The following is a 9,599-nucleotide window of genomic DNA, read 5'->3' on the forward strand; positions in this document are numbered from 1 at the left end:
CGTCGCCTGCCAGGCCTGGGGGGGTCCCCGTTTGGCGGGGGATGGGGGGGGGGGGGACAACGGGAAAGGGCCAAACGCCTTGTTCAGCGCCGCCAACGCCAAGTCTCCGGGCAGACTTTGCTCCGTGCTGGGTCCAGCACACCGCAACTGCAACACAAATTATTTATTCATGAAAAGGCCGTGCTGCCGCGCTGCCGCTCAGGGTTTATGGCAGCGGTCCGGGCTGTATCCCCTCCCGGCTGGGCTGCTGCGCACCTCGGTCCCCTCCCTTCAACACAGCGTCTCATCTAGGTCCTGCCTATCCGTTGGGAAGGTGCAAGACAGCAGGAGCCCCTCGCCAGTCCTGTCCGCAGGTTATTTTTTTCCAGGGATTGCCGAAGATGTGAAACCCTCCCGAGGCAGTGGCGACGGCTCGCTTCATGCCCCTGGAGCACGCGGGGTCCTGGTCCGGCGATGCACCCCCTTGTTTCTAAGCGTGCCAACTATTCGCAGCATCGGGGTGTCTGTGCGGGTCTGTGTGCATGCATATACGTATGTATTTGTATTAATACACGAGTGTATTAATACACAAGTATTAAAGGGGGAGCTCTGTTTAACAAAAATTAAAAAGATGCTCACAAATGCCCATAAAGCAAAATCTGTGCAATGTATGAAAACACGGTTCCTCCGGTAAATCTCCGGTAGGACTGCCAGGCGCACCGGCTCGTATTTGCATCCTGCCATCGCCGCCGGCATTACCGGAGTTCTAGTTTTGAGCCAAGACTATCGACTCGGATTCGAGTCCTGGCTCGGCCCGGACTCCAAGGAAAAAAAAAAGAGCTGTATAAAGCCTGGTGATGGAAACCTGTGGGATTTAGGCACGTGCATCCCCACTGGAAGGGACGGTTACGCTCAGTACCTGCCTCGGTTGCCCACCTAGTAGGAAGTTTCAGGCTGCGTCTTCCCACTCAGGCTTTTTTTTTTCTCTATCGATGCATTTTCTTGTCCATCCATTGAAACGTATCACCACCCTCGTCTGGAAGAAAACCTTCCTCTCTCTCAGAGCTGGAGGGAAGAGATGCAACCAGAGTGGGTGGAAATTTTCCCACTGAAGCATTTTTTTTCAGTTGAAGATGCCTTTTCAAACTACACCGGGTCCTTCGTGAATGTGAGAACATTATACATCGGGGGGTTTTGGGGTTTTTTTCCCCTAAAAATCCCACGCTTCAGGTACTGCATTTTTTTGGCAACTGCAAACTCCCATTTGTTTCATGGAGAGCAACTTTGGGTGGAAACCCCCAAACTTTCCAAGAAAAACACTACAACTGAAGTTGCTTAAACGCACATGAAAATTTCGGCAGAGAAAAGAAGACATTCCGGCCCCCTTCTGTTGTTTTCTCAGTAGTTTTACATGGTTATAGTAGTTTTACATGTTAATTGGCATGGTAACTAATGGCCAGCTATTCCTTCTGTGGAGTTAAATGGGGTATAGAGACCAGAGGCTAATGCCTGTGCACGCACCGAGGTGCAATACACCCCCGACCAACGCGGGATGCTGCTCCTAATACAATAGGTATTTAAAACTGAATAACAGCATGTTTAATGGTACCTGGTGAAAAAGAAATCACTAAGGACAATCTGCTGAGGAAGCAGAGAGAAGAATGAGATTTACTAGTGACAAGTGCTAGTGCAGGGCTATCAGGATAGCGCGTGGTTTTAAAATGAGTATTATTTTAGGAACAGCACCTTTGTGCTTGACGAGGGGGCAGTTTCTACACTAAAAATGCAGCCACGTGTTACATCTTCTGTTCAGGTTTTGTGGGGTGCCCGTAGCCTGTCTTGCTGCCCTCTGGCTGGAGTGGAAGGTTTGGTCAGAAAGGGCCATCTTGGTTATTAAAGGGTTTAAGACGGGCTTCAGGAGGCTCCAGAAATTGCCAAAAGCCACGTTGGCAGCCAAATAAAGAAGACAATTGTGGGAATACCAGATGAAGGGGCTGGATGGATGATTACAGGTGCCAGGGCGATCATGGCGTGGTGGCCGACCACGACACAGCCACGCTGCTGTCCCTGAGCCTATCCCCAAATAAATCTGGTTTTCCCAGACTTTATCCAAAGGTCAGGATTTAGTTTAAAATAAAAACTCACGCCCCAATCATCTGCAGTCCTTACTGCCTTGGGGAGTCCTTTCCAGACCAGTTCATACTTCCTCGGTGCTGCTGATGTGCGGGAGGCTGAGGGAGAGGAAATTCCAGGTTAGATTTCACACCAGCCCCGAATACCAGCAGGCTTTTCCCTCTGGAATATGCTTTTGCTGCCGGTGAGCGCCAGGTTGACCTCCACAGACACTGCCGTGCCGGGGCCGGAGCCGGGCTGCCCTTAAACGGCAGTGGGATTTCTCCAGTACATTTGGCCAACTCTGGAGACATTTCCCCGAAGGGTACAGACGGCGTTAGATAGGGCTGTCGAGGTTTTTTTTAATAAACTGGTGCAGGTGTGGATGAAGGGACTGAGATGATGTTTGGGCTAAAAGAATAATGATGAAAAAATACAATAAAAAGCAAATCAGCTTAGGATAAGTAACTGAGCATGGATGGGGGAAGACAAAATAGCATTGGGCAGCGGGAGCGATGCAAAATACAGAGAATAAAATTCGCACTTGCCTATTCCTGGTGTGCCTTGCAGACCAAAACGCTGGTGGAAAGGCACAGATCTGCGGTGGATCCCATCCTGCCCTTGTGTGCAGAAACCCACCTGGCCCTGCAAAGAGCGACGCACAGCCCAACGGAGCAGCTCAGGGACGGATGGGGATGCAGGCAGGCAACGGGTTTTGATGTACAACGGGGCTCAGAAAGACAAGTGCAGGGCATCGGGGAGACCCAGCCTCCACAGAAAACCTGCTGGGAAGTTTGGCTATGCTTAAGAAGGAAAAAAACCTGCCACAGAGCAAAGGGAGAGAGAGGATTAGCTGGAGGAATCCATGCTGCTACTGCATCCTCAGCGTGACAACGGCAGGATGTATCTCTAAAAGTCCAGCTGCCCAGAAAAACATCTCCAGCATCCCAGGAAGGCGGGCAGCTTTTTCTGGGAATTTGATCCTGCGAAGCACAACAGAGGATGGGGAGAGGAGGAGGAGGGACGGCGTGCTGGCCTCCCCGAGCCCAGCCGCGAGGTGTGATTCGAAGGCTTCTCAACTCAGTGGGCCACCATCCACGGGGGAGGATGTTTTTTTGGCACTAGCAGCAGGACGTCGCAGGACCTCACAAATTGCAGGCAGCTCCTGGGGATGCCCAAATGATGCTGAAGGGGAAAGACATCAAAGTGATCTTAAAAAAATCACTCCTGTTTCACAGGGAAAGAAAGGAAAAAGGCAGCTAAATGTGGAATTAAATACCAGGTTGTTTAAGCGGTGTAGGGAGGTTTGTGTTTTCCCAGGGTAAGGCCATCCGTGGCAGAGCCGTAGAGCTCAGCTGACCTCCATCTCAAAGGGAAAAGCTCCTGGGGGCTACTCTGGCCAGCCAAGCCAGGGGCACCTTAGCCTGATAACGTAACGGAGGAGGAACGAGGGCACCGGTCCACACTCCCTGCAAAAAAAAATACAATCGGGAAATCACAGGATGCAAAAAGAATTAACTGCAGTGGCAAAAACCACCGGCACAAGATGGAATTGCTGAATACACACCACAACCCCGCTCCTAACGCCGCAGGGTGGTGGGGAGATTTCTCCGGCCGGAGTATTGTAGCCCTGTGTTATAACCACCTTCTCCATTTGATTTCCACTCGTGGTTGGAGGTCTTGATCTGCCGGTCCTGATCCACATCCCGCTGGGACTGGTCTGGGAGCAGATATCTCCTTCTCCTGAGCACCAGTGGTCCCAGGCTGGTTCCAAGTCATTAGCAACATGGAAATAAATGATCCAGAGTGTTTCTGGATCAATATCCTGGGAAATAAAGCACGAGGCAAGAAGGGTCTGCAGCAGACCGCCACGCTGCAGCAGGGACTCGACACAATCTGCTTCTATAAGCAGCCACATCCATAATATCTAATAAAAATCTTGTGATCACTGGGGACTTCAGACTGAGCGATGGATGCTGGAGGTCCTGAGCTGCCAGTATGAAAATATCCTTAGAATTTCAGGGGAAAAAAAAGATAATTTCCTAACGCAAAAAATATTGCCTCCAACATGAGGGAATTCCACATTCAGCCTCGCCCTGGCAGGTGATCTGTACTAGGCACAAGCGATCATGGCTTGATTACATTTGTTATGTGCAAATGAGGTAAAGCTCGAAGCAGTAATATATATATATACACACACACTTGGCACTTTAAAAGGTCCTGTTTCACAAAGCAGAAAATAATTCCAAGTCAGATCGATTTAGAGAAAGAATTTAAATGAAAAATGTGTTGAAAAGGGAGAAGCCTTTAAGAATTTTTTACTCAAAAAGCAGCAACGCAGACAGAAATCTTAGTTAAAAAAACCAACATGGCTTAGAAAGGAAGTGAAAGAGCCGCCAAGGCTCACACATAGAACATAAACACACAAGAAGAAGAAAAGGGAAACTGGTAGTAATTAATAGACCTCAGAAGCTGGGGAAATTAAAGACAGGAGGATATTTTCCAAGATTTTCAAGAAAAGGAGCCTTGCATTAGCAGTGGGCCGATACTACACAGAAATGGGAGATTTATCGATAACACAGAAAAGGCAGAAATGCTCAGTGCAGGTTTCTTCCTGGTATCTGGTGGAAAAAAGACAACGTGCTAATGAAATACTTTCCAAGAGTACATAGGAGGTACGCTGAGCAGCAAGCTGATGGAGCTCGATATTTTTAAACCAGCAGATCTGAATAACTTGCAAGAGTTGTAAAGGAGGCGGCCAAGGAGCTGTCTGGATAGTTAATGGTGGTTTTCAATAGGTCTTGGAACAGTCACTGAAAGTACTAGAGGACTGGGAAAAAGCCAGCGCCGTGCCCACGCCTGACAGGGTGGACAGGACGCCGCCGATTTTAAGCCTTTAAGCCTGGGAGGGATCTTGGACAATTAATGGAACCACTAACACTGAACTTGATAGATAGAGAATTAAAAGAGGGTGATGTAAGGAATGGCAAACAGGAGTTTGAGGGAAATAGGCAGTGGTGAGCTCACCGTCCTTCGCCAAAGAGGTTACAAGGGTGTTAGGTAGAGATAATCATACCGACGAAATATCCTTAGCTTTCCGCACAGCCCTTGGCTTGGGCCCATGCAACGGATTGATCGGGAAACAATACAAAATCAACAGGGCCTGCATTAAAGAGATTAAAACTGCATAACTGAGAGGGCTCAAAGTACAGTTGGAAACAGGGAGTGAGCGTCGAGCAAGCGTGTGTCCCCAGGTGAGCAGCTTTGGGCTGCAGCATGCCTGGATAAGGTAAGGACTGAGGTGGTCTGAATATCCTGCCTGTGGCACCAGCATCTGCAGAGGAGCTAAATGCTGGGGATCAGAGCAACCTGGCAAGAAGAAAGAGGAGGGTTTTATTCTCTATATCCAGCTCAGAGCCCTGCACAGCGGGACTCTCCAGAAAACACATCTCTGGCAGCAGGGGCAGGAGTCAGTGGCTCAAAACCCCCAGGCTGCTGTGGGGTCCTGCAGCAGCCGGAGGGATGGGAAGCCCTCTGGGATGGGATCAGACTGGATACGGGTGTTTTTAAATAAACAGGGCACCTCCCACCCCGGCTCATAACTTTTTTGAGGATTGCTCGTCTTGCGTGTCTCTCCTGGGCTTGCACGGGTGGTACGGCCACCACCTTGCCACCACCTCCAAGCACAACAGCCAGAGTATTCCCGAGGTCTGACGACATTAGATTGAAATATGCAGCTTTGGAAACTGGAATGATTTTCATTTTTGCTTCCCGCTCATTTCCTCCCCCAGTTAATTGAATTCCAGGAGTGTACAACCACCTGATGTTGTCCCCAAGTTTTCTCTTATCTACTTGGTCTCTAGCTAAATTACCCCAAAAAGCAATTAAAGAACAGAACGATATTGCAGCAAGCAGGACTACTGCTAATCTTCCGGTAGATTGTAGCTTATGAAAGTGATTGAAATGGTTGGAAATTACATTACTTGAAGGAGGTCAGCCTTCGAGTTGTAAGTAGCATTTTTCTTTTTTCATATGTGGCTGCTTCAATGCTAATAATCTCTCACAGGTCAACAGAAGTCAAGACCTGGGTTAACCAGAAGGAGAAACTCCTGCGTGTCCTTGGGTTTAATACCGGTTTGCAAAGAGCTTAGGAGAAAACGATGAAATGTTTTGGATTCTGCAACAACACTCATTGTCTCGGAGGGGAAATGGGTTTGCAGAGAGAGGAAGGACAAGGATGGCTAATGGGCATGTTACAGGCATGTGTTCAATAAATTACCTTGATTGTCTTCTTTGTGCTGGGCATGGGCTAAGTGCATTTACTGGTCACTGAATGTATCGCATTAACCTGCTGCATACAGTATGTATCTGTTTATCCTGCCAATTACTGCAAATCTAATCAGCTTTAGCTGGGTAAAAATAGAGCCAGTTTCCGTGTGGAAATCAAGAGGCACAAAAACAGCAGCAAAGAAGCTGATCCTGATCGACTGAGCACATGGGAGGGAAGATTTGCAATGCTGGGAGCTTGAAATGTGTTATGATGCTTTCTTCCTTGTGGCCAGATGGATCTTTTCCCCCAGGCCTATATTCTCCCCAGCACCCATCAGGCAGCCTGAAGGAAGGAGCTGGGGAGTGTGGGAACCGCAGGCAGGCAGGCAGAGACCTCCTCCGAGCACTGATGTTTCATGAGCTTTCAGGAGCGAAGGAATAGGGCTGCAATCAGCTGGAAGGGACAAACGAGTCGAGACTGATGCAGAGGAGGCAGAGGTGCGCACGAGGTATTTTGCAGTAAGGGCAAAGAAAGATGAGCAGGTAATACAGGTCATTTGGCATTCAGGCTGGGGGAAAAAACATGTTGCTGCAGGTTTAGATAAATTGGTAGATGGATGATGACCAGATCTGAGTTCCTATGTGCTGTGGAACATACCCAGCAAGTGTATTTGGTAAAATCAACCTGCTATCCTGTGTAAAGGCCCGCAAAGCAAATACCATACAAGGAGAAAAGGAGCAGTACATGGCTCCACAGGTGGTGGCATCTCATCCTCCTTCCCTCCCTCCATCCCTCTGTGATGTTTGCTGAAGGATGGAGGTAGCTTTTGCCCACTGTGATCTTGGAAGCCGAAAAACGAAGCCAAGGGAAAACAATGCGATTTCCCCTTCTCATTTGCCCTTTTATTTTACTGGATCACCCTACAATAAATGTGTGTTGAGCTGTTTGTTCATGATAAAATCCAGATCCTTCTCACGGTCACCGCTCTGCAAGACGCAACCTGCCATGCAAAGTGGCCCTGCTTTGCCCTTCTCATCCCAGGTGGCAAACCTCTGCCATCGGCAATACAATAACATAATTTATTTGAAGGGACTTGGCTTCCCCAGACACCCACATCACCCTGTATTTTCTACCCTGCTAGTCTGTCCACCGCTCTCGTGGAGGTCTGGCATGCCCCTTGGCACGGCAGAACACCCAAGGTGACTAACTTTCCATAGCTGAAAGATGCTTGTAAATAAAACCGAGGTAGCCAGTCTTAACCAAACAAAACACGGCCTTCATTTCAAGCCTCTGAATTTTATGTCTGAGACCAAGGAGCGGCAATGCTGCCGATAATTAAGGGACATCTGTCACCCGTGTGTTCCTGCTGGTTTTGTCAGGAAATGCGGCTGACATAATGTGAAGAGAAGAAACCTGCTTCGGAAAACGACTTGGCACGCTGGTTTCCATCTTCATCACTGCCATGTGCAAAGGCTGCTCCTGCCCGCTGATGGTGGAAGGGGCCAGGAGAGCTAACGCCGGGCTCGTCAGCCTGCCTACCCGGGACGAGTTACGTCCCAAAGCTTTGCCAAACCTAGCGGCAAAAGCCATGTCTGCTCCCTCTGTCCCACTGCAGTCTTGAGACAGGCTTCAACCTGCGTGAGATTTAAAAAAATAAACAACTCGGAGGGTTTCTTTGGTTTTGTTTTGGGGACATTCAGGGTGTTTTCTGGAAAGAGCTTGGTTTTTTCCAACTTTTCTTAACAGCCACAGAAAGTCACCTTTTTTTAATTCGGAAAGCTCTCGTAAGAACTCCAGGACTTCCAGAGCTGAGGGTTGCGAATATTGGCCAAAATGGCTTTCTCTTTTTTTGGCTCAAGCTCCCAACGGGCTGAATATCAATATCTGATTTCACCGATGGGGAAACTGAGGCAGGGACCAGCGACACGTTTTGGCAAAGGTCACACAGAAAGGCAGCACCGCTGCTATCAGGCAGTCACGGTCAGAAAGAAACACCCACTCCTCTGGTCTGACCCTTTGGAAAAGGTGCTGCTTCTGAACCCCGGGATTAGGATCTGCTCTTGATGGAAGAAATAAGGCTCCTTCCCTGTTTTCTAGAGAACAGAAGATTATGAGTGCTCTGCAGCTCATCGTGCATTGGCGCAGCCGCTCCTGTTGCTAGCACGGACCATAGGATTTTTAGGCAGGGTTGTCCTCTCCGCAGGATCGCCTGCCACTCGCCAGCCTCCGTAAAGCCAAACATTAAGCTTAAAACCGTGGACACCCAGGAATCAACCAAGTAACGAAGTAGTTTGGCACCTGATTAGAAAGAAGGGATTATGTTTTCAGTTTAATGGAGATGCTGATGGACGAACTTCTATGTGAATAATGAATGTTTAGAAATGCTTTGAGCATTGCAAATGATAAGGACAGTGTATTTTCCTGTGTTGAGAAAGCCAGTGGCAGTAGTCCCCAGAACTGTTTGAACTGTAGCAATAGAGTTTTATAATTCATAACAAAGAAGAAATGTCTTTCATTGAAGCAAGAAGACACAGCGATGTAAAAAAGTTGACATTTCTCATATTCTTTCCTTATGAAATACTGTCACGCAAGAGTGTTCAAGGACCTTTTTTTCTGAGCAGATAAACAGCTATGGAAGGATTTATTCCATTCTTGCTGTAGTTTTTCAAACAAGGTTTCTTTCTTACGGCCTGTTTTGCGGGGGGTTTAAGCAGATGCACTTTGCAGTCTGGAATAGCGAGTCTAGACTGTCTAAACACACGAAACTACTTTGCTTCCCAAAAGCCGGAGTAGAAAGCTATCCTACACATTTCACGTGCTGTGTTTAAAAAAAAAAAAAAAGCAAAACACGAAACAAACCTCCACAAAACTCAAAGCCAGATTCGTGGGTTTTCAAGCTCTGCTTAAGGAATCAGCAAGGAGGATTCAGGAGTAGTTAACAACAGACTGTATTACATGGTACCTATTAACATGGGATAATCCAGCAGGAAAAGAAAGGGCGAGGGATAAAGGAATGTCGCCGTAGAACAGCGAGACATTTAGAAATCAAACCACGAGAATCCTAAACCACCAGATTAACTCGGCTGTCCCTGTCAAGCGACACCCGGGGCACAAAGCACGGGAGGCAGCAGGGATGAAGAAGAAAATGGTATTTGAATTTTCACTGTGATGAAATGCACACCTTGGTCGTGCTGAAACGGAGGATCCCAGGAGCACACAGTGCTGATAAATCCCAGCT

This window comes from Pygoscelis adeliae, unplaced genomic scaffold, assembly GCF_000699105.1.
Source record: "Pygoscelis adeliae isolate BGI_AS28 unplaced genomic scaffold, ASM69910v1 Scaffold414, whole genome shotgun sequence".
Lineage (NCBI taxonomy): Eukaryota > Metazoa > Chordata > Aves > Sphenisciformes > Spheniscidae > Pygoscelis > Pygoscelis adeliae.